This window comes from Drosophila albomicans, chromosome X (genome assembly GCF_009650485.2).
Source record: "Drosophila albomicans strain 15112-1751.03 chromosome X, ASM965048v2, whole genome shotgun sequence".
NCBI classification, from domain to species: Eukaryota; Metazoa; Arthropoda; class Insecta; order Diptera; family Drosophilidae; genus Drosophila; species Drosophila albomicans.
Genome location: NC_047627.2, coordinates 27,090,455 through 27,113,466, shown reverse-complemented (window position 1 = coordinate 27,113,466; position 23,012 = coordinate 27,090,455). Strand labels below are relative to the sequence as shown.

General features: G+C 35.7%; 1 long non-coding RNA gene across 1 annotated transcript in view; it reads left to right on the top strand.

Moving 5' to 3' along the window:
- Positions 1-23,012, top strand: part of LOC127565679 (uncharacterized) — a 126,993-nt gene that overhangs the window by 35,314 nt on the left and 68,667 nt on the right. Inside the window, exon 2 of the long non-coding RNA XR_007955009.1 lies at positions 12,012-12,082. This is a non-coding gene — a long non-coding RNA (uncharacterized LOC127565679). The remainder of the gene's footprint in view (positions 1-12,011; positions 12,083-23,012) is intronic.

The following is a 23,012-nucleotide window of genomic DNA, read 5'->3' as shown; positions in this document are numbered from 1 at the left end:
AGTTGCTGGCATTTGGCATTTGTGAAAGATGTTTAGATATTAATAACAAGCCAAGACAGAGATGAAAAAACAACTCAGAATTGCATTGTTTTATTTTGTATTTTTAGTTCGTAGCTCTAGCTTTTATAGTTTGTTCGAACGTCGTGTTAAACTAAATGGACAGACAGACAGCCGGAAATTCGCAACATAAGAATTGATGTCTACGGAATACGGGAAGAAATAAACAGAAAAGAAAGTGTGCTTGACTTTAGATACACATTATGAATTAAAGCAAAACAGTGCGGTATTAAAATTTTAAAATATACCACAAAAATACTAAAAATATACCGAATGTCATATATATGAATGTCATCATAGATATATTCAAAATATACGGCTGTCTGTATACCAAATACAGTTTTTGGTATATATTTTGGTATTTCGAGGTATTGCAATTATATAAAAACTAAAGAATGCAGAATTTTCGTCAAAATATGCCTCCAAAATACTGAAATATATACCAAAAACTTCATTTGGTATATCGATTTTAGTATTTCTCTTTAATTTATATTTATGTTTTTTTTTTTTTGTTATATACTTTTTTTATTTATTTACGTTTCATATTTGCATAAAATTATTTCATTTTTTTGCGTATTTTATTTAAAAATGCTTGAATCTTGAATTTTCTGTCTACAATTTCGCTAGCTTCTGCAACTGAAATGCATTTAAAATAGGATGCGTTGTATCTTATGGACATTTCCCTGGGGGAAATCGCAGCGAGTCGAGCTCTTTTCACGATGCAATCAGACGGAAAAGTGGCAAAAGAAGAGGCTTCCTCTTCATCGTCTTCTTTTGCAGGCGAAAACAAAAGAATGCAATAATATAACCTCAAAGAGAGAATTCCCTTTCCGCTCGTTGCTTTTTCGCAGTTTTCTCTTGCTTGCCTCTGTCTGTCTGTGTGTGTCTGTGTGTGTGTGTGAGTAAGATATTGTTGTTGTTGTTGTCCCTTGGGCGAGTGCCTTAATCCAATGTTAATCAATATTTATACTATGTGTGCAAGTGCGAGTGAATAAAGTGAATCAACTGAATGAGGAGTATTGAGTGAAAAATATCTGTTACTTTATTTTACCCACTTGCTCTCTCTCTCTCTCTCTCTCTCTTGTTGTGATTGTTCTTGTTGTTTCATTTGATTGTTTACAAGTTTCGGTTTCGGACACGTTAATTAATTGCCGAGCGCCACTTTAATTGCAAGTTTAATTAGTTATTTATTGCGAGATTTGAATACGCACAACGTGTTGCATGTGTGTATTACACACACACGCACACACACACACTAACACACTCGAACAAAACTTTTACATATGTAGTAAATGCATAATTCATTAGCGCGTATACACGCCAAAAGTTTTCGCACAACATTAAAGTAGTTTTCATTTGCCAGCGAAATTAAATGCTTTCATTACATTAATTATTATTGCATTACATTTCATTCAATTGCTGGCTCACCCCAAAATAATTCGATTATCTAAATTGAAAGCAAAGAAAAAATAAACTTACTCTCTCTCGCTGACCAAAAACTTTCTTGAACTTTGTGGCGTTGCTTTTACTTTAATAATTAAATCATAAATCTTTCTATTATTTCCATTTCCTTGAATATGCTAAAGCTATTGCCCCAAGCAAGCACTCGACCTCATTTTGTCTGCGAAATATTCAACATTTTCTTATCAAATAAATGTCAGCTACTCTTTAAAGCATTTTTAATCGGATCACTTATCTGTAGTTTATATTATCTGATATACGATTGAAGTAGAAATTTATTGATGTTGTTGTCAAAGTTTTGATTTAAATTTGAACTGAAAGAAAATCTCGAATCGTTCAGCTTAAGTTGAATACAAAGACGACGGAGTCATCTCGTTGTAAATTAAAAGCTCGAATAATAGCAAAGCAATGCGGTATAAGAATAATACCTATAATATACCAAAATAATATACTAAAATATACCACGGTATATAATTGGTATATCGATATACTATTACATTCAGATGTCAACTGATTGTTATCCAAAGCAACTTGAATATACCATATGCAAAACATAGTATAGTGGGTAAAATATACCATATTCTGAATAAAAACAGTGATCACAGCCATTGTGTCAACCAGTTGGCGAACTAACATCGATACTCGGTATATTGATATATTATTTCATTCAGAATTTACCCGCTTGTCAACCAAAGCAACGTAAACACGCCCCCAGATGTATTTGGTATATCGATTCTATTCAAAATATACCATATTCTCAATCAAAGCATTGATGAAGAACGAATTGGCAAACTAATCTGCATATTTGGTATATTGCTATACTATTTCATTCATAATATACCCGCTTGTCAACCAAAGCAAAGCAAATATACCATAACCTATGTTTGGTATGTCGATTGCATTCACAATATACCGAATTATATAGTATATACCATATTGTGAACCAAAGCAACATACATAAATATACCATAAGCTGTATTTGGTATATTGATTGCATTTAAAATATACTGAAGTGCATTAAATCTACCAGATTGTCAACCAAAGCTACGTAAATATACCATAAGCTATATTTGGTATACTGATTGCATTTAAAATATACTGAAGTACATTAAATCTACCAGATTGTCAACCAAAGCAACGTAAATATACCATAAACTATATTTGGTATACTGATTGCATTTAAAATATACTGAAGTACATTAAATCTACCAGATTGTCAACGAAAGCAACGTAAATATACTATATGCTATAATTGGTATATCGATTGCATTCAAAATATACCGAAGTGCATTAAATCTACCAGATTGTCAACCAAAGCAACGTAAATATACCATAAACTATATTTGGTATACTGATTGCATTTAAAATATACTGAAGTGCATTAAATCTACCAGATTGTCAACCAAAGCAACGTAAATATACCATAAGCAATGTTTGATATACTGATTGCATTTAAAATATACTGAAGTGCATTAAATCTACCAGATTGTCAACCAAAGCAACATAAATATACCATAAGCTATATTTGGTATATCGATTGCATTCAATAAATAGTAAAGTGCATTAAGTATATCCATCGTGGCAATCAATTGACGAACTAACATCAATTATATGTGCTTTGATTGAAATTGTGTTTTTTGTTTTCCATAAATTTAAGACTACAAAATGCTGAAAAAGAATTTCCCTTATCACATATCATATACTACTGTGAGTGTGTGTGTGTGTTTGGCTTAAGGCAATGAATTCTTTTGACAATTCGAGTAAAGTTCATTAGAAGCACAAGCTAATATTCCAAACATCATATTTCGTAACGTATTTTTAAAGTGCACTTTACTTAAATGCTTTTATCTGCAACTGCATATTTCTTATTGACTCTACTTTATATATATATTTATTTAGTTATTTTGTTTTTGCATTTTAAGCAATTCGTTTGCAGTTTATTGGCAACCGTCTAACTCAATAAATATCTGTTGCGGCATTTTCCCTTGCGAAGAGAGAAGGAGCGAGAGAGTGAGAGAGAGAAAGAGAGCTCTAGTTGTGGCCGCATAATGAAGTTGCGAGGCAAGCTTGTTACTAGTTTATTTCAGTGGCTGGTCTATATACCAAATATGTGCTGGACTCCATACATACATTCTTTCTCTCTCTCTTTCACTCTTTCGCTCTCTTTCTCTCCATCTGGCAAGTCAATTGCCTATGCTGGCACCTTTTGCGTTTGCCTTGTTTCTTTCTTTGCCGCTGCTTTTTGTGTTGTGTGCGAGCGGGCGGCAACAACAAAAATGTTATGAATATTAAGCACCTTTTGACTTTTGTGCATAGATGTTTTAGATGGGCGGTGTTGGTGGTGTGGGCGTGGCTGGCCCCCTCCCTGAACATGTTCATATTTTGCGGCTCTTAAGGAAGCGACCATGTATCGGCGTTCCATGAACAACGGATGTTGTGTGTGTGTGTGTTTGTGTGTGTGTGTATGGGGATGCATGTACTTTCACATCATAGCACATTACCATTCATGAAATGCAATTTCGCAGCAAAAGGATACACACACACACATACACAAAGTGGCCAGAGAGAAAGAGCGGGAGAGAGAGAGCGAAAGTAGACATTGAGGGAAAGAGATAGAGAACTGGCATAAAGTGCTTTTTTTGCTTCAATGATTTTTAGGCGCAACGCATTAATGTGTGTTATCTGCGTGTGTAAGTGTGTGCAATACATATATGTGTTTGTGTGTGTGTGTGTTTATTAGAAGCTCATTCTACTGATTGCTGTGCAGGGATATGGATGTCTGTCTGCGTCTGTGTCTGTGTCTACATACACACATATGTATATGTGAGCCTGATATGCATATGAAAATTGCCAAGGCAGCCAAGCATCAGACTTTAATCTCGCAAAAACGAATAATTTGTCGATACAATATCGCATTTTGCCTCAAGTTCACAAAGTGACTCGAAATTACCAACAAAAAGAAACACACACAAATGTAAAAGAACACACAGACGAACCTGAGATCAAATATTTTGCTATCCCAAAAGACAAATCATAATTGCTCAAAGAGACGCAATGTGAGCTCTCGCAATGTGAATTAAACGAATTACATTCCCCTAATCAGTATATTTGCTTCAGCAAATTATATTTTTATGAAGGCAATAAAATTGAATATAATTTTTTATGTAAAGAATTCATTTCATAAATTTGAATTGCTATTGAATATCATACTACAAATTTGTATGACTTTAGAAATATTAAAAGCAGGAAAAAGTATTAATATTTGTATTTTACAATTAAGTAGTTCAAAAAATTGAATAATTAAATGAATATATATATATAATTATAAGGTTATAAAAATTAAAAAAACACATTTTTATTTTCAATAAGTTGTTTCAATTTAAAAAAATTCGTGAAATTAAAAATATATATTATATATACGATATATTTAAAATAAAAGCTATATTTTATATCAAAAATTTTATGAATTCAATATGATATAATGTATTAAAATCTAAGAAAAATAAGAAAAAAAAAAAGTTTATTTTATTTTTATTCATAATTATTGGACCTTCCTTAATAGTATTTTTATGTGTATAGTACCTACTAAAAGACATTTGAAGTGCTCAGTACAAGAAAAGTAAAGTTGGTATATTTTGCTCTCCATGGTATATTTTAAATGTAGTACTATATCAATATATCAAATATAAAATATGGTATATTTTTAGTATTAGTCACTTTGGCTGATAGTCTGGTATATTTCGCATGTAATAATATACCAATCTACCAAATATAGTCGTTTGCTATAATTTAAGTATTTTGTGGTATATTAATTTGATATATTGTGAAATTATTATTTAGAAATAAATGGCACTTAGCTTTCTTACTTTTTTTTTTATAATGTTGAATTTAATTCCGTAATTATTTGAATTTTGTTTACCTCTGAAAATTCGACAAGTTCTTGGGATTTAATCTGTAAATAATCCCGACTAGTTACGGATCAGTATTTTCTTCGCTTTTCATTTCTTCTCTATCGACCAACAAGACCATAGGACTTAGGAAGCTTTCGCTTTAGTCGAGTTCAGTTCAGTTCGGTTCAGTTCGGTTCGGTTTGGTTTGGTTTCAATATTAGTTGCTAATTATGTATGCATGCGTATTAGGCCAACACTGGGGAAACTTTTGGGTTAGAAGGTTGAGGCAAAAGTGGAATAGAGCAACCTCCCCCCGCACTCTCCCACTCACCTTCCCATTCCCATTCCGTTTTCCACTCAATGTTGTTGCTGGGAGGGTCTGTTAATTAGCGTGGCGCATAAAATGGCTGCCGCATCGGCCAACTTTGCTGATAATGAAAATCGAGTCGTTTCGTTTCGTTCTCTTCGCTTGTCGTTTGCAAAAGTTGCGAAAAACTTTCATCAAAGGTTACAATTTTCTGCTACCGGGGTCTTTGTTTAGCACACTCTCCACACTTCTCTTTACCTTCTTCTTTTTTTTTGTGTTTCTGGTTGTTGTTGTTGTGTGTTGAAAGGGGTGAGGGGATTAGAGGTGTGGACACAATAGTATTAGACTGTTTGCCTCCTCGTTTCATTTCGTTGTGTTCGTTGTTCGCTGTCAGTGGCGACAAAATGTGGGACACTGTCAATGGCATCTGATTATTTAACAACCTGGAATTTGGAATTAGTATTTGGCTGTCCTCGAGCGAGGCTCTTTTCATAAACTTGTCAAGACTTTCACTTGTTATTTCACTCTCTTTTTGGCTATTTTTGTCGCCTTGTTTGTGGCCGTGTTAATGATAAACAAACTCAAACTCATTGCCTCATTAGTGTAGCTGACGAAATTCATTAGTTGTACATTCAATTTTTCGAGGAATTGTTGATTTATTGTTATTCTTTTTAAGACAAATTTATATTTCGTACACTCAAAAAAAGAACAAATTCTTAAATCAAAAACATTCATCTTACAAATTGTTTTCTTGAAAAAAGACCACTTTAAGAACAAATTTTTAAAACTTAGAATATTTGTCTAAAAAACTACAAATTTTTGAAATAAGACTAAAAATTATAGATTTATTATATCTTTTGATATTATACTAAGATTTTTGGTCTAAAAACTAGAAGATTTTTTTTGTTTGTATTTTTAATGAGTCCTATATTAAATATTCTTGAAATCAAAATGATTTTTCTAACATTATGATTTTCATGGTCTTTACGCATTTTTTAAACCCAAATATTTAGTAACAAGACCAACATTTTTAGAATTTTTATTTTCTCTTAAAGCACATTTTATTACACAAATGGATATTTCGTAGATTTGTTTATTTATTGTTTTCATTTTATGGAATTTTGAGCACATTCATTAAAACATATTTCTAAGTTTGAGATCAGTCTTTAAAGCTAACTTGTTCTCTTCATTTAATTTACATATCCTTGGAATACATTAATATAATTTCTGTTGTATCATATTATAAAAGCTTATAAGCATTATTCTCTTTCCCTAATATTTGTACTGCATTCTTTAATTAAATTTGTTTTACCTACAAATATCTTTTAGAAAGTATCTTGAAATTTATTTGTGTTACTCTTCATTTTTGTGTTGTAATACTTCTTATCCTGATTTTAGTTGCTCATTAAACTTTTCTTAAATGAAATGTACTTTCATCTTAACTCTATCTCTATCTGTCCACATTTTTAGTTCTACTATCGCTCTCTCTGTCTCCTTCTCCGTCTCTGTCTCTGTCTCTTTCTTGCCATCGCGGTTCTTCACCCTTTCTCTCACTGTGTCAGCAGTCTTATAATGGATATTTGGCCTGGGTAAACATCCGCATGCCATTGCTCTTCTCTGCTCAACTCTCCACCTCGTTTTTTCCACGTCTTTTAGCAGGGCCATAAGTTGATGTCTATTGTGTGAGTCCAAGCGGGGGGAGGAGGAAGCGGGCATCAAGAGGAGGTCGCAAGTGCAGCAAGTGGAGCGTATAAGTAAATGGCGCGCCCGAAAATAAATACGAGGCAGCAAAACGAAGCCGCCAGGCAAACAGGCCAGACCAGGTCCAAGTCCAGGACGAAGACGAGGACGAGAGGCACTGAGTCAACCAGTCAGCGAGTCACCGAGTCAGTCAGCCACTAAGGCAGCCATCTGGGCAACAGCAGCAGCAACAGCAGCAGCAGAAGCAGGTTAGTCACTGAGTGTGGCAAGTAGCAGACGGCAGGCGGCAGGTGGCAGAAGAGGATGGAACGCGGCAAAATGAATAACAACAAGACCACCGAACCCGACATCGACTCCGTGAGTCTGTGTGGAAAGGCCACATGGCAATAAAGTGAAATGCCCGCCGTGTGCCACTTAATTTGTTTAAAGCCCTGTTGGAAAGTCTCGAGTAGCAGCTTTAACAGTTCTGAGCTTCCGCAACTCCCTTCAACAAACGAACCCCCATCTCCTCACCCCTTTCCACTTCCCTCAGAAATCGAGCTGAGCGACGGACACAGGAACTGTGCTGTGCTTGAAGAAATAACTCAAGATGTTTAACAACAACTGCCAGAGGAAACCCTTCCGATAACAAGTCGATAAATATCGCCACAACGCTGACACTTGACATGTACATTAAATTGTAGAAAGCAAGCGGAAGTGTTGACTTTCTTAGACCCTCAATGGTAAAGAATGCAGTAATTAAATCTTTATTTGGGATTGCTAAAATGGAATCAATTATTTATTCAAAATAAATTTACCACAAATACAAATACAAAATACATATTTTTACGCGTGCATTAAATTGTGGAAAGCAGGCTTTAGTATTGACTTTATGAGACCCTTTGTGATGGAAAAGAAATCAGTAATAGAAACATTGGGAATAATTGAATTTATTGAGAGTGTATTTACAGAAATATAATATATACATACATGTTTAAATGCAAAATTTAAATTTGAAAAGAAGGCGATAGTATTGACTTTATGAGACCCTTTATGATGGCAAAGAAGGCAGTATAATTTTTTAAGAGTGATTTTACTAGAAATACAAATATAGTATATAAGTTAAATAGACATTCAAATTTGGAAAGCAGGCGACAGTATTGACTTAGTTACACCCTTTACTATTAATGACTGTTAATAATTACCAATTATCCAATTCACTAAGAAATAAATTTAGCGCAAATGTAAATATAAATACAAGATAATATTAATATTGAATGCTCCAATGGAAAAAGCGTTGTTATGATTTGATATCTTGATTACCAATTGATTACCAACCGTTTACTTTATCAGCTGCAATCCCTTTGAATTTCTATAATACATTTACCATTTCTGACTAATTCTATACTAAGTGGCTGAATCGAAGTGATTTGCTTACTTATTACTACATTTTTAATCTAAGCAACCTTATCATAGGGTCAACAACTTTTTGAACTCAGCTCACAGCTGAACAAATTTGTTTAAAATTGCTACAACTGCTGATTAGGATTAAGTAATTAATCAACAGTCGACTGTTTGTCTGATTATAAATAAATATTATTTAATATTACAATATAGTAATGAAATGTTCGTTGTAGAGATAAGAGTTAAATTTTCAATATACTTGTACAAGTTAAATTGATTATATATATTTGATTAAACTTAAATCATACTGCTTTTTGCTATAAAATGACTTTGTTACGAATGACAGGTATCATCAGATAGGTTGTTGACCTATCGACTTGCAAATTCCAACCGATATCGATAGGTTCTATCGATTTTGCCTTAACCTCTTTTCCTTTTATATATAGTTTAATGAATTTATAGTCAATGTAAAGTTATATTAATGCAATTATATTGAATTGCATTAAGTTGGAAAAAAATGCGAGAGTAAACATGCGCCACAGTTGTGGCTTTTCTTAGCTTGTGCCAGCTGGTCAATTGCATTGTCATATTTGGTTATATTTAATTTCCCGAGCATAACAAGAGTTGAGCCACAATTTCCGTCAGTTAGAGAACTTTGACTGCCCTCTCTCTCTCTCTCTCTCTCTCTCATTCTCTCCCTCACTCTTCGTAGTTATCTTTCTCGTTCTGACACGCGTCTGCGTTGTGTGGAGTCTGCAGCTGTTTTAACTCCTGGAATGATGATTGATAGTGCTGGCTTTGCGCTTTACTCTCGCATCGGAAGCGAACATTGGGAAGGTGGGCGTTTTTTTTTTTTCTGTTGCTGCTGTTGCTGGTGCTTGACAATAATATTTCATGCCAAGCAGCTGCCATTTAAATATTTATAAGCTCAGCCTACTCCTCCAGCTTTGCTGTTTGCCTGAAAAATCTGCCAAATGCGATAAGCTGCTGCAAAATAAAAACGACTAACAACAACAAGAACGCCAAAAACAAAAAAAAAAACGAAATACAAAATAAATAAAATTGCCGACAAATTTCTTGGGGGGCAAATCGGGCGCGTAAATGCGCTAAATCAACAAGATGACAAAAAATAAAGTAAGAACGCTACAGTCGAGTGTGCTTGACTGTGAAATACCCGCTACCCATTGTGAATAAACGGATAAACGAAAATATACCAAATAATATACCGAAAAAAATACTGAAATATACCAAATACTTCGTTTGGCATAATGATATAGTACTACATTCAGAAATATTGAGGCAAAAATATACCAGATTGTAAGTCAAAGCAGCAAATACTAAAAATATACCAAGATATACCATTGAGAGCAAAATATTCCAAAGATTACCAAATATACCATAGAGTAAAAATATATGAGAGTGCAGAGTGCAAAATATACCATCTTGTCAGCAAACGCAACTAATACTAAAAATGTACCATATGACATATTTGGTATATTGATATACCATCGAGTGCAAAATTTACCATATAGTACAAAATATACCATACAGTGCAAAATATACCAGATTGTAAGTCAAAGCATTGAGAGCAAAATATACCAAAGATTACCAATTATTTCATAGAGTAAAAATATACAAGAGTACAGAGTGCAAAATATACCATCTTGTCAGCAAACGCAACTAATACTTAAAATGTACCATATGACATATTTGGTATATTGATATACCATCGAGTGCAAAATATACCATAGAGTGTAAAATATACCACATTGTCAGTCAAAACAACAAATACCACAAATATACCAAGATATACCATTGAAATTCTAAAGATTACCAAATATACCATAGAGTAAAAATATACAAGAGTGCAGAGTGCAAACGCAACTAATACTAAAAATGTACCATATGACATATTTGGTATATTGATATACCATCGAGTGCAAAATTTACCATATATGTAGTACAAAATATACCATAGAGTGTAAAATATACCACATTGTCAGCCAAAACAAGAAATACCACAAATATACCAAGATATACCATTGATATTCTAAAGATTACAAAATATACCATACAGTGCAAAATATACCAGATAGATACATACAGTGCAAAATATACCAAAAGAATTTCTTTAATAACTTCTACGGACAGGCAGACAGACATGGCTAAATTGTCTCAGCTGTTTGATTCTGATCAAGAATATATATTATTTATAGGGTCGAAGATTCCTTCTGCTGCCTATTCTATACATTTCCCGTAGGCACAATGTTATAATACCTTTCTATCCTTTGAGTATCGGGTATAAAAACGAGACCTGATAGCGGGAGAAAATTGACGGCGACGTTGTAAATCCGGCCCGTTAGCTGCCTTTGCACTTATTCAATCAAAATCAAAATAAATAAACACAAATGTTGTAACAATTCTCGACATTAAACAAAGAGCGAGCCTACGGCAGAGAACGAGACAGAGAGAGAGAGAGAGAGAGAGATGTGCTTTGCTCCCCTGTCAATTGTCATACGTCAGTCACATTATCGTCATCGTCATCGTCTCGGCACTTTTGATGTTGGCGACCTGCTCAATTGATAAGCAAATATTGATAAGCAAACAAATTGCAATTCACTTGTGAATGAATGTTCGTGCTCTCGCTTTTAGTATTTTCCCTTTCTTCTTGTTTTTGTTGTTGTTTTTTTTTGTATACTGATTTTTTAGCGTATTTCCCATCTGATTTTATTTGCAATCAAAGTGCAGTAGCGCGCTTTGAATTTGCTTTTGCTTTTGCTTTTGCCACATAAAACGCTCTTCATCCTCTTCCACAGCTGCTTTATGAGTCAGCCAATCATCTCTTCTCCCCAACCACTTCATCCAAAGCAATTCCGATTGCCTGTTTATTCCCATGCACATCAAATTACACATGGAACACACTCGAAATGGATTGTACAGCTGTTGATAGCTTTTCACTCATATAAATATACTATATACTATATACTATATATGTAGATGAACACACAGACTGATTGCGATGCGCAGAAACAATTTTTTTCTCAATATTCTCACTCTAAACAAGAGTTGTTTAGAAATACAAATATTTAACCAAGGTCAGCAATGGAGAAATTTCAATGAATGAAAAAGTTGAAATTTAGTAATTATTAAGCAAAAATATTCAAAATTATTATATTAATCATTTTTATTTTATGATTGCATTTTTTTTTTAGAATCTGTTTCAATGTGGAAAGTCCAACTAAATTTTTACGCCTCGACTGTTGATTGCCGACTTGCTCAAAAGGTAAAACTTCATTTTTTCACTATAATTTTAAGGTATTTAGTTAAAAAAGGTTTGATTGCATTATAATTTACACTGTCTTATCGCTTAATTTTAAGGTATACATTGAGAAATCATTTTGCATTGTGATTGAATTTATTTCAAACTTGTCAACTTGATGCAATTCTATTCAACTGTTGAGCAACAGATGATCAAAAATAAATTTAGGCAAACTCTTCTGCCTGACCACGCCCACGCTTAGCAGTTCCGCCCACTCGAACACGCATACATCGAAATTTCACACATGCAAGTAAATTTTTGGCAATGATTTTTTCTCACTGTGTCAATTTCGGAGAATTCTGTACATCAGTTGAGTAACTGTTGAGTTAAAGCACCCTAAGCAAGCTTTTTTTATACCCGCTACCCATAGGGTAGAAGGCAGGAAATGCATGTAACAGATAGAAGGAGGCATCTCCGACCCTGTAAAGTATATATATTCTTGATCAGTGTCAACAGCCGAGACGATATAGCCATGTCCGTCTGTCCGTATGAACACCTAGATCTCAGAGACTATAAGAGATAGAGCAATAATTTTTTTTCGACAGCATTTGTTATTTTTGCACGCAGATCAAGGTTGTTTCAAAATTTTGCCACGCCCACTTCCGCCCCCGCAAATCAAAAAAACAAGCGTAATTTTAAAGCTAGAGTTACGAATTTTGGTATATATAATAATTACTGTTGCAGTTATGATTCCTGAAAATTTGATTGCGATTAGATAAAAAGTGGAACTTATTAAAGAAATACTTTTGTATGGGCAAAAACGCGTACTTACTAGGGGTCTGAGTTGCTTTGGCTGACAATCTGGTATATTGTGCCGTCTATGGTATATTTTGAATGGTGTACTATATCGATATACCAAACATACCATTTGGTATATTTTTTAGTATTTTCGGTATATTTTGAAAATGATACCGCAATATTTTGCCTTTATTAAAAATGGGTAGCGGGTATCTCACAGTCGAGCACACTCGACTGTAACTTTCTTACTTGTTAATCTTGCTGAAGATCGTGTGCCTGACCACGCCCACTTAGCACATTCGCCAACAATAATATCTCGGTCCGCCGCCTTCTTTGTGAAGATCTTCTGCATGACCACGCCTACTTAGCAAGTCCGCCCACTCGAATATTTTGGTCCGCCGCCTAGTCAAACACACACACACCATATGACACACATATCTCAAAATTTTTGGCATACACTTTTTTACACCTCTGATTACTTGGCAGCTTAACTTGTCCACTTGTTGCAATTCTACTCAACTGTTGAGTGAACCTTAAGCAATCTTTGAGAAGCTGTTCTGCTTGACCACGCCCACTTAAAAATTTTAGTCCGCTGCCTGATCAATATGACACACCTCTTGATTACCAGCACAATCATTGTGTATTTCTCATCACTCTACATTATCAGTGACTTGCCTTTGCTGTGCTGATTTATTTATATACAAATTTCATTTATTTATTATTATTACTAAATTTCTAACTGATCTATTTCTGTACTAGTTTAATCTGTGTGCAATTTAATCACTTATTACCTGCTCAATTGATAAGCAAATATTGTTAAGCAAACAAATTGTAATTCACTTGTGAATGAATGTTCAAGCTCTCGGTTTTAGTATTTTCCCTTTCTTTTTGTTTCTTTTTGTTTTACTGATTTTTAAGCGTATTTCCCATTTGATTTTATTTATATACTAGTTTAATCTGTGTGCAATTTATTTATTATTTTTACTACATTTTAACTGATCTATTTCTATACTAGTTTAATATGTGTGCAATTTAATCGCTTATTACAACATTTTCAATCGAAGCAAACCTTATCAGAGAGTCAACTATTTGAACTCAGCTGACAGCTGGACAAATTTGATTAAAATTGTTGCTCAAAACAGCATTAAGTAGAGTAGAGTGCAATTCAGATGTCGATTAATGTGATAAGTTTAAGGAGACATTAGGGATAAGGAAAACGGAATGCGTAACATAATTTGTCGCAAGCGTATGGAAACGTATTTATTATGCCATCAAAACTGATTGCAAATGAAAGCATTTGAAATAGGCTTCGAGAGATAGAGATAGAGATAGATATAGAGAGAGTGAGAGAGAGAAGAAGACATATTTTTTGTGTTTTCCGCTTCACTTGCCCGATGCCTAGGAAGCAAAGTTGTCAGGCCAGCAAGACAAGCTCAATTTTACATAATTGAAGGACATTAGTGCGTATCAATTTTGAGTTTCGGCTTGGTCAGCAAAACTTGTGCAGAGGCTCGCAGAGGGGGATGGGGGAATGGGGAATGGGGGAATGGAGGTCAGTCAGCCTGGGAATGCGATTAGCTGTTTTGCCATCAGTTTAATGAACCCAAGCAGAAGGTTTTCTGCCCCCTTTTCGTTGTAGTTGTTGTTGTTGAAGCATGCTTCAATCATTCTGATAGAGAGAGAGAGAGAGAGAGAGAACATGGGCTGTTTTCGTTGTGAACACGCACTTATTTCATCATTGTGCCTGACATGCTTACTCAATGTCCTTTTTGCTGTTATTGTTATTGTTTTTGCTGCTTCGGCTTCGGCTGCTGCTGTTGCTGTTGGCTCTCAGCCTTCATCAATCATACGCAACGTTGACACGTGTTCAGAGAGCGTTAAGAAAACTACGAGACGAAGTCTGAGAGACTGGCTGCCAAACCCCAAAAAACAAAAATTTACGCTTCACAACTTTTCGCTTAGTGTCATAACTGGGCTTTAATGAAGCGGCTCTGTTTCCTTATCCCTTTTCTGCAAGCACCTACAGCCTGTTGTTCTCCTTCGTGTTGCTTATGTATACTATATATAAGTGTGTGTGTGTGTTGTTGTTTTTTTTTGTGGGTCAAATCGGCAGTCGCTTGAGCTCGAACTGTTGCTGTGGCTGTTTGCAGCTGCAGTTCCAGTTGCCTGGCAGCCATCGCAACAATTACAAAACTTCTAAGCCGGGTTGCATCCGATTACGCGTTGAATATACCAGTTGCAGAGGGAGACAGAGAGGGAGAGCGAGAGCGAGACGTAGCAAAAGTTGCGTTAGTTGCAAACAACAGCTTGATGGTCGAGCAGAAAAGTGGAGTTTTCCTAGAGGAGCGGGAGAAGGGAACGGGAACGGGAAAGGGTTTCTCTCTTGTGCTCCTGCTGCAACGACAACATCCATAAAGTATGACAAAAAATGTGCGCAAAAGTTTTATTTAACTGAGACTCGAGAGTTGCTATAGTATACTATATGTTACTGCTGCCTCAGCTACACTCACAGAAACCACAGAGAGCACAGAAATGTGCTATAAACTATAACTAAACTGCGAGTGTATACTAAATCTAGTTAAAGTCTAGATTATGGCATGCCAGTCTACGAAATGTTTGTTGCACTTTGATAGCAGCTTAAGGTCCACTTGTTCCAAATGCAAGTGCTGGCAATCTGAAGTCACTTTAAATTTCGTTCTATTGATAGATTTGTGACACTACGATGTTTTATCAAAGAGTGCGATAGCTTAACGATACTTGACTTGTTTTGTCAATAGCGAACAAGTCAAGTAACATACTAATTGTGGAATATAAAGGAAAGTTAATTGGATTGTAACTATTCTCGGGTTTTCTAAGTCTGAAAACTGAAAGATTGCATTTTCAAGTAACTGTAAGTTAACGATATTTTAACGATAGTTACACTTGGAAAATGAATTTAAACTATTACTTTATTCCTGAGCTTATACACAATATTATTATTATTGATTTTGTTTGATACATTGAGTTTTCCAATTTCGTAATAGAGTCTTAAGATTACGTCGCAAATCAATTAAACATTAAACATTACGATAGTATAATTTCTTTAAAATAAGTTGTTAAATCAATAGGTTGATGATTGTTAAAAAACCTGAATCCTTTAACAAAGATATCAAAAGTAATATTCATTTTAAATAAAGAATTTTCTATACGCACAGTTATCGATAGTACGCACGATGGTATCAATAACCATAAGCTATTCGAAAGCACCTATAGCAATGTAAAAGCTAAGATCTACATAAATCTACAATCTCCACAGTTATCGATAGTACGCTTGATAGTATCGATAACTGTAAGCTAGTCGAAAGCACATTACGATAGTAATTTATTTAAAATAAACTGTTGAATCAATAGGTTGATGATTGTTAAAGTGAAGCAAATAAGTAAATCAAGTATAGCAATTTAAAAACTTTAATAAGAATATCAAAAGTAATGTTCATTTTAAATCAATAAATTTCTGTACGCACAGTTATCGATAGTACACTTAAGAGTATCGATGACTGTAAGCTAGTCGAAAACAATTCATTTCTATGTTAAGCTTAAAGACAACATAACCTTGGGCTGTCCTATCATTACTATACTCTCAGTTATCGATAGTATGCAAGATAATACTGTAAGCAAGTGAGTAATTACATGAGTCTTATTTTCTTTAATCTAAACTGTTGAATTAATAGGTTGATAATCGTTAAAGTAAAGCAAATGTAAATTTATCAAAAGTATTGTTGATTTTAAATCAACAGTTATCGATAGTATGCCTAATAGTATCGATGACTGTAAGCTAGTCGAGCTAGTCTAGTCTATGTTAAGCTTAAAGACAACATAACCTCGGATTAATAGGTTGATAATCGTTAAAGTAAAGCAAATATAAATTGATCAAAAGTATTGTTGATTCCAAATCTATAGTTATCGATGGTATGCCTAATAGTATCGATGACTGTAAGCTAGTCGAAAGCAATTCATTTCTATGTTAAGCTTAAAGACAACATAACCTTGGATTAATAGGTTGATAATCGTTAAAGTAAAGCAAATATATATTTATCAAAAGTATTGTTGATTTTAAATCTACAGTTATCGATAGTATGCTTGATAGTATCGATGACTGTAACCGAGTCGAAAGCAATTCATTTCTATGTTAAACTTAAAGACAACATAACCTTGGGCAGTCCAATCATTTCGCTGAGTGCAACGCACAGATGATGAGTAAGCTGCTGCTGCTGTTCGAAACGGTTTTGGTTGGGTTGAGGTTACTGGGTCGCTGCTTTTGATGGGTTGTATGATGGGTTTTTGGCCTTCCAAGTCGCTGGGTCCGACCGTGTCGTATTTTGTTCAAAGTTAATATTTACATGCCACGAACGCAACGATGGAGGCGCCGCAACTCTCTCTCTGTGTATGTGTGTGTGTGTGTGCGCAACTAGACAACAAGAGGCAACAAGACAGCATGAGGCAAGTCGCAGCAAGCAGAGAGTGAAGTGAGTTCAGGAGAAGGAGGAGGAGGAGGAGACAACAAGCCTAGCAACAAATTCTTGTCATTTGCAGCTGCTTTTTGAGCGGTTGCCTTTGCCAGGCAGAGACCCAGGCCGAGTATCAACAACAGCAATGCCACAATGCATAGGACGACAGCGTCAACAACGATAGCTGCGATAGGCAGGAAGATGAAGAGGAAGAGGAAGAGAAGAGGGAGGGAGGTAGGGGAGTGAACGTGAGTCAGGACGTTGGGACATTAAGGACGACAGTTGAGCGTCAAGTTTGTTGGCTAGAAATGACAACTTCAAGTTCATAAAAGCGCAACTAATGTGCATAAAATACTTTTGATATATACGTATGTACAACTGCACAGAGTGCGAGTGAGAGTGCGAGTGATAGAAGAAGAGGAAGCAGGAGTCAGTGGCTCACCTTCAACCTTCGGCTTCTGCTTCTGCTTCTCCTTCCTCATTCCTCCTTCTTGCTTGCGTCTCGCATTCGGCATTCTCGGCATTTTATTTGCCATTTCCTCAACGCGCTTCCCTTTCATATTTCGTAAACAAACATAAACGTAAAACTTTGCCTTTCTTTTCCCCATTTTCGCTCCCGCTCTCCCTCTCTCTCTCTGCCGTTTGGTGTCATCTTTTGCAGACCTTCCACGCCCCCTCCCAAACCCGAAGCGAACCCCTTTGATTGTGCAGTACAAATTTTCGTCTTCTGCGTTTTCTTCTTCTGTTTTGGTTGTTGTTGTTTTGTTATTCTTGCGCATTGTTTTTACCTCTGTTCTGGGGAATGCCCTGTAGCTGACACCGCTGGAGGGGTATGCTAAGCAAGCAGATAAGTCGACAAAAACTCAAGAGTTATTTCAGCCATAAACTTTTCCAATTACTTCGGCCCAACTTTGTGTCATGTGTGCTGCTCTCTGCTCATGACAAGCGGCGAAGCGATTGCGACACAATAATCTGGCAACGCTGACAGTTGGCAGCGCTGCTTAGACGAGTGGGCAGCTCATTAAAAAAGAATACAAAGATTAGGCAATGTAATGAATTACGAATATCATATTTAAGCTGTTATAATTAAATTTTATGTAGGTCGTAAGCACTGCTATTTTAATGTTTACAGCTATGACAAATATGATATCAACATTTTGTTTAATATTTGTTAAATCAAAAAATAAGTATTCTAAAATATATTAATTAAGTTAGCAACCAGATTTAAATTAATTTGTTGTATATGTTTTTTAATAAAAAGAATAATAATTAATGTTTAAGTAATTTTATTCAGAATTAAACAAAGTAAAGCTTAGGCAGTTAAAAGAGTCAAGTAAATTCATATTTTATTTTAAGCATGAATGAATTAATGAATAACTAAAATGTTCATGTTAAAGACTCTATATATATTATACGTATATATATATATATCGATTTAAGCAGTATTTGCAGGTCATGCTGAATTTGACTTCTGTTTTCTCCCCCCGCCCCGCACATTGTTTTGTTGACTGCCATTTGTGCAGCAACTTTCAATGAAGCAAAAGAAAAGCCAGCCACGGAGCAAAAATAAGTTTCAAGAAATCACACACACACACACACAAAAAAGGAAGCAAAAAAAGGAGGGAAAAAGTTTTCACTTTGACATGTTTTGGCTGACGAAGTAACTCTCCGTTTCCACTCACCCCCCTCCCCCTTCGACGTTCTCAGCTGCCCTTTCGCAATCCAACTCGTGATCCCGTCGACCCGTCTTTGGCAGTGACAGTGCCAATTTCTCCCAGGGCGCATCAATTTGTGCACCCTTCGTCCATTTTGTTTGCCATATTTATGCCATTTATCTGGCACTGTCATTGCTCGCCCTTCTCCTCTCTCTCTCTTGCTTACTTGCTTGCGGCATTGTTGTAATGCATTTGATGCTGGCAAAAGTTTCTTGTTTATATTCGTTTATTGTTTATAAATGGTTGATAAGTGATGCCCGTGCTGTTGTGCCCTGCAGCCAGGCAGGCAGTCCAACCATTCATCCATTCAACCATTCAAGCATTCAAGCACTCAACCAATGCCCCACCATTCGGCTTTCGCACTCGCAATTGAAAGCGACGATGCGTTCGAAGTTCGAACTGATGGCCAGAGTCGAAACTCTCAGTGCCAGGTGCTTGTCAAACAGTTATGGCATCTTTCGTTTATGTGCATTCCCATTGAACAGCATTGAACGATTCAACACTCAATAAACTCTCTCACTCTCTCTCGTTAGTTGTTACTTCTTATCCATGAAATCGATAAACTGTCTACATAAATATTAAAGTCAGTCAACTAACTTTTCGCGCGCGAACCCCGAAAAAAAAAAACGAATAAACTCAGAAGAAGAAAACTTTATTAGCAACTCGGAGTGCCATTTACTCTCTTTTATTCTCTGCATTCATTCATTTCAACATCACGAGCTCTACTTGCGGTTGTACTATATTCATTTATTCATTCTATCGCAGCTTATTTATGTAGTTCGAGCACTTTCAATTTCATAGCAATGTCATAGAATTGTACAACCAGAAAGTCGTACAATATCTATGACCATTAAACTAAGCAGCATTGTTAAATGAATTGAATTGTGAGTGCTCTCAATGATTAACTGCCAAATGCGCTTGCTTCGAAATTGTCAAATTTCAAATTTAATATTAATTAATGCTTAACATTTACAGATAAAACTTGTACAGTTTATTGAGAAACTTGGCTGTTAACTTTTAAGGTACACTCCACATGGTAAGAGCTAGAAGGCTGCAAGTTTTACAGTCTATAGTTTGACTTATTTCATTTGATCTAAAATATATTCATCTTTTAGTTAACTGACTTACTAGCTGATGTATCAAAGTACAAGCCAAATGGTAAGAGCTAGGAGGCTGCAAGCTTTACAGTTTATAGTTTGACTAATTTAATCAAGCAATAAATGTGGATTAATGTGATCTATATATATTCAAGTTTTTATTGAGAATAACTGTAAACCAAATGGTAAGAGCTAGAAGGCTGCAAATTAATCAGCTTATAGTTTCACTTGAATTTGATCTAAGATACATTCAACTTTTAGTTTAGACTAACTGGCTAATGTATGAAAGTACAAGCTAAATTGTAAGAGCTAGAAGGCTTCAATTTTTTCAGATTGTATTCTGACTAATTGTATCGATCAATATAGATGGATTATTTTAATGTGCATTTATTAAACTTTTTGTTAGGAATTACTGAAGTATTAACGCACAAGCTGAATTGTAAGAGCTAGAAGGCTGCAATTTTTTCAAACTCTATTTTGACTTATTTGATCGATTAATTTTGATCTACATATATTAAACTTTTTGTTGGGACCAATTAAAGTATCAACACACAAACCAAATGGTAAGAGCTAAAAGGCTGCAAATTTATCAGATTATAGTTTGACTTGAATTTGATCAAATTGTATTTTGACTAATTTAATTCATCAATATAGATGAATTAAAGTATCAACACACAAGCCAAATGGTAAGAGCTAGAAGGCTGCAAGTTTTACAGTTTATAGTTTGACTTATTTCATCAAGCAATAAAGAGGGTTTATTTTGATCTACATTTATTAAACTTTTTGTTGGGACTAATTGAAGTATCAACACACAGAAAAAATGGTAAGAGCTAGAAGGCTGCAAATTTATCAGATTATAGTTTGACTTGAATTTGATCAGATTGTATTTTGACTAATTTAATCGATCAATATAGATGAATTAAAGTATCAACACACAAGCCAAATGGTAAGAGCTAGAAGGCTGCAAGTTTTGCAGTTTATAGTTTGACTTATTTCATCAAGCAATAACGAGGGTTTATTTTGATCTACATTTATAAAACTTTTTGTTGGGACTTATTGAAGTATTAACGCACAAGCTAAATGGTAAGAGCCAGAAGGCTACAAATTTTTCACGTAGTTTTCAGACGTATGTGATTGTGCAATAGAAGTGAGTTTGCAGTATAAAAAAATAAGGAAAATGTTGAGGAATCTGGCACACTTCATTGCTGAATATATTGTGCTTAAAAATCGAGGAAGTGCAAGGACTCACTGGCTATCACAATAACGCATTTTATCTCTAACAAATTGATACATTTTAGTTAAGATAAGTTTGCCAAAGATTTCTTTTGGGGTATCCCCTGTGTAATCTCTTTTTTTGCTGCAGGCGATGCGAAGCAAACGCCACAAATTGCAGCGAAAAATTCCTTTGGTGCAAATAATTTGCATCTTCAATCTGAATATTAAGTCGATTAATTTCAAAACCGCAACAGTTGAGAAATTCTTCAGGCTGCACTCTCTCTCTCTCTCTCTCTCTCTCTCACTCTTTTTCTGTCTTTCTTTGGCTCTAGCTCTCTTGCATTTTTGCAGTTGGGAGCAATAATTGTGGGTAGAATTGCTTAAAGTGCAGACAAATTCATTTTTGGGTGGCAACATTGCTGCTGCTGTTGCTGTTGCTGCTGCAGCATTGGCCACGCCCAGAGTGAAATGCCCATTTATAGGAAGCATTGCCAGCATTATCTAAATTTTTATGCGAAAACTTTCGGGCCAAGTGTAGTGAAGTGCAAAAGCAAAGCCATTAGGCAATGGCAACCACCGAACGAAAAGTCGCCAGCCAACAAACAACATTACCACCTCCCCCTTCCTCCCCCCACCCACAGTCCAGTCTGACAGCAATTGGAAAGCAGAGGCAACTTTTCCATCAAATGCTGCACATGCCCCTTCGTGTGGCAAGCTGGTTGGCTGGCTGGCTGGCAGCAGTGCAAATGAATGTAAAAGCAACCGCAATGTTTAGCTAATTTAACTATGTCTCCGGGTTGCCTGCCAAACAGCAAACTAATGACACTTGGCAACCCTGAAACCCTGAAACCCTGAAAGCTCAACGGCACACAAACCGAAATTAATTTCGCAACATGAGCCAACAAACAAGAACAACAAGAAAACGGGGCGCAACTTTAACGCGCGATGCGGTGGCGAAAGTTTTACTCTCCCACCAAAAACAAACACAAAGAATGTGGGGAGGGGTGTGGTGGGGAGGTGAGAGGGGGAGGGGGTAGAGGTGGTGTAAGGTCAGCCAACTTTTAATAAACAAAATTAGCCAAAAGCTGCCGAAGCGTTGGCCAAATAAAAAGCGAGATAAACGACGAGGGTCACTTAAACAGCAAAGCTGCCTTTTTTTTTTTTTTTGGCTTTGGCTTGGAAGAAGTGCAGGAGTTGCTCCCTCTTTCCCTCTCTCTCTCTCTCACTTTAACTGTCTCGCTCACACACTTATGTCGAAAGTTTTTGGGCACACGGCCAAAAGGCATTTCGAGCAGCGGGAATGTGAATGAAATTTGGCAAAGCAAGGGAAGAGAGAGAGAGTTAGAAAGCTGAGGAGGATCTAGGAGGTTAGCGAGAATCGTGAAACAGCATTCGCCCATCATCTAATTGAGTTGTGGTGTGCGCTTTGAACAAATCTAGACATGTCTCAGCTTAATACGTCGACAGCATCCACATAACCCAAGTCAAGCTCCTCTCTTCCCCTCTCGCTCTCCATCCCTTTCCCTCCATCGTTCAGCTAATTATTACGAGCCCTCGACTGTGGGCGACTGTCTAAGCAGCAAATGATAAGCACAACCCTAACGCTAAATGAATTGTGGTTAAGCTGGGAGAAATGCATTGA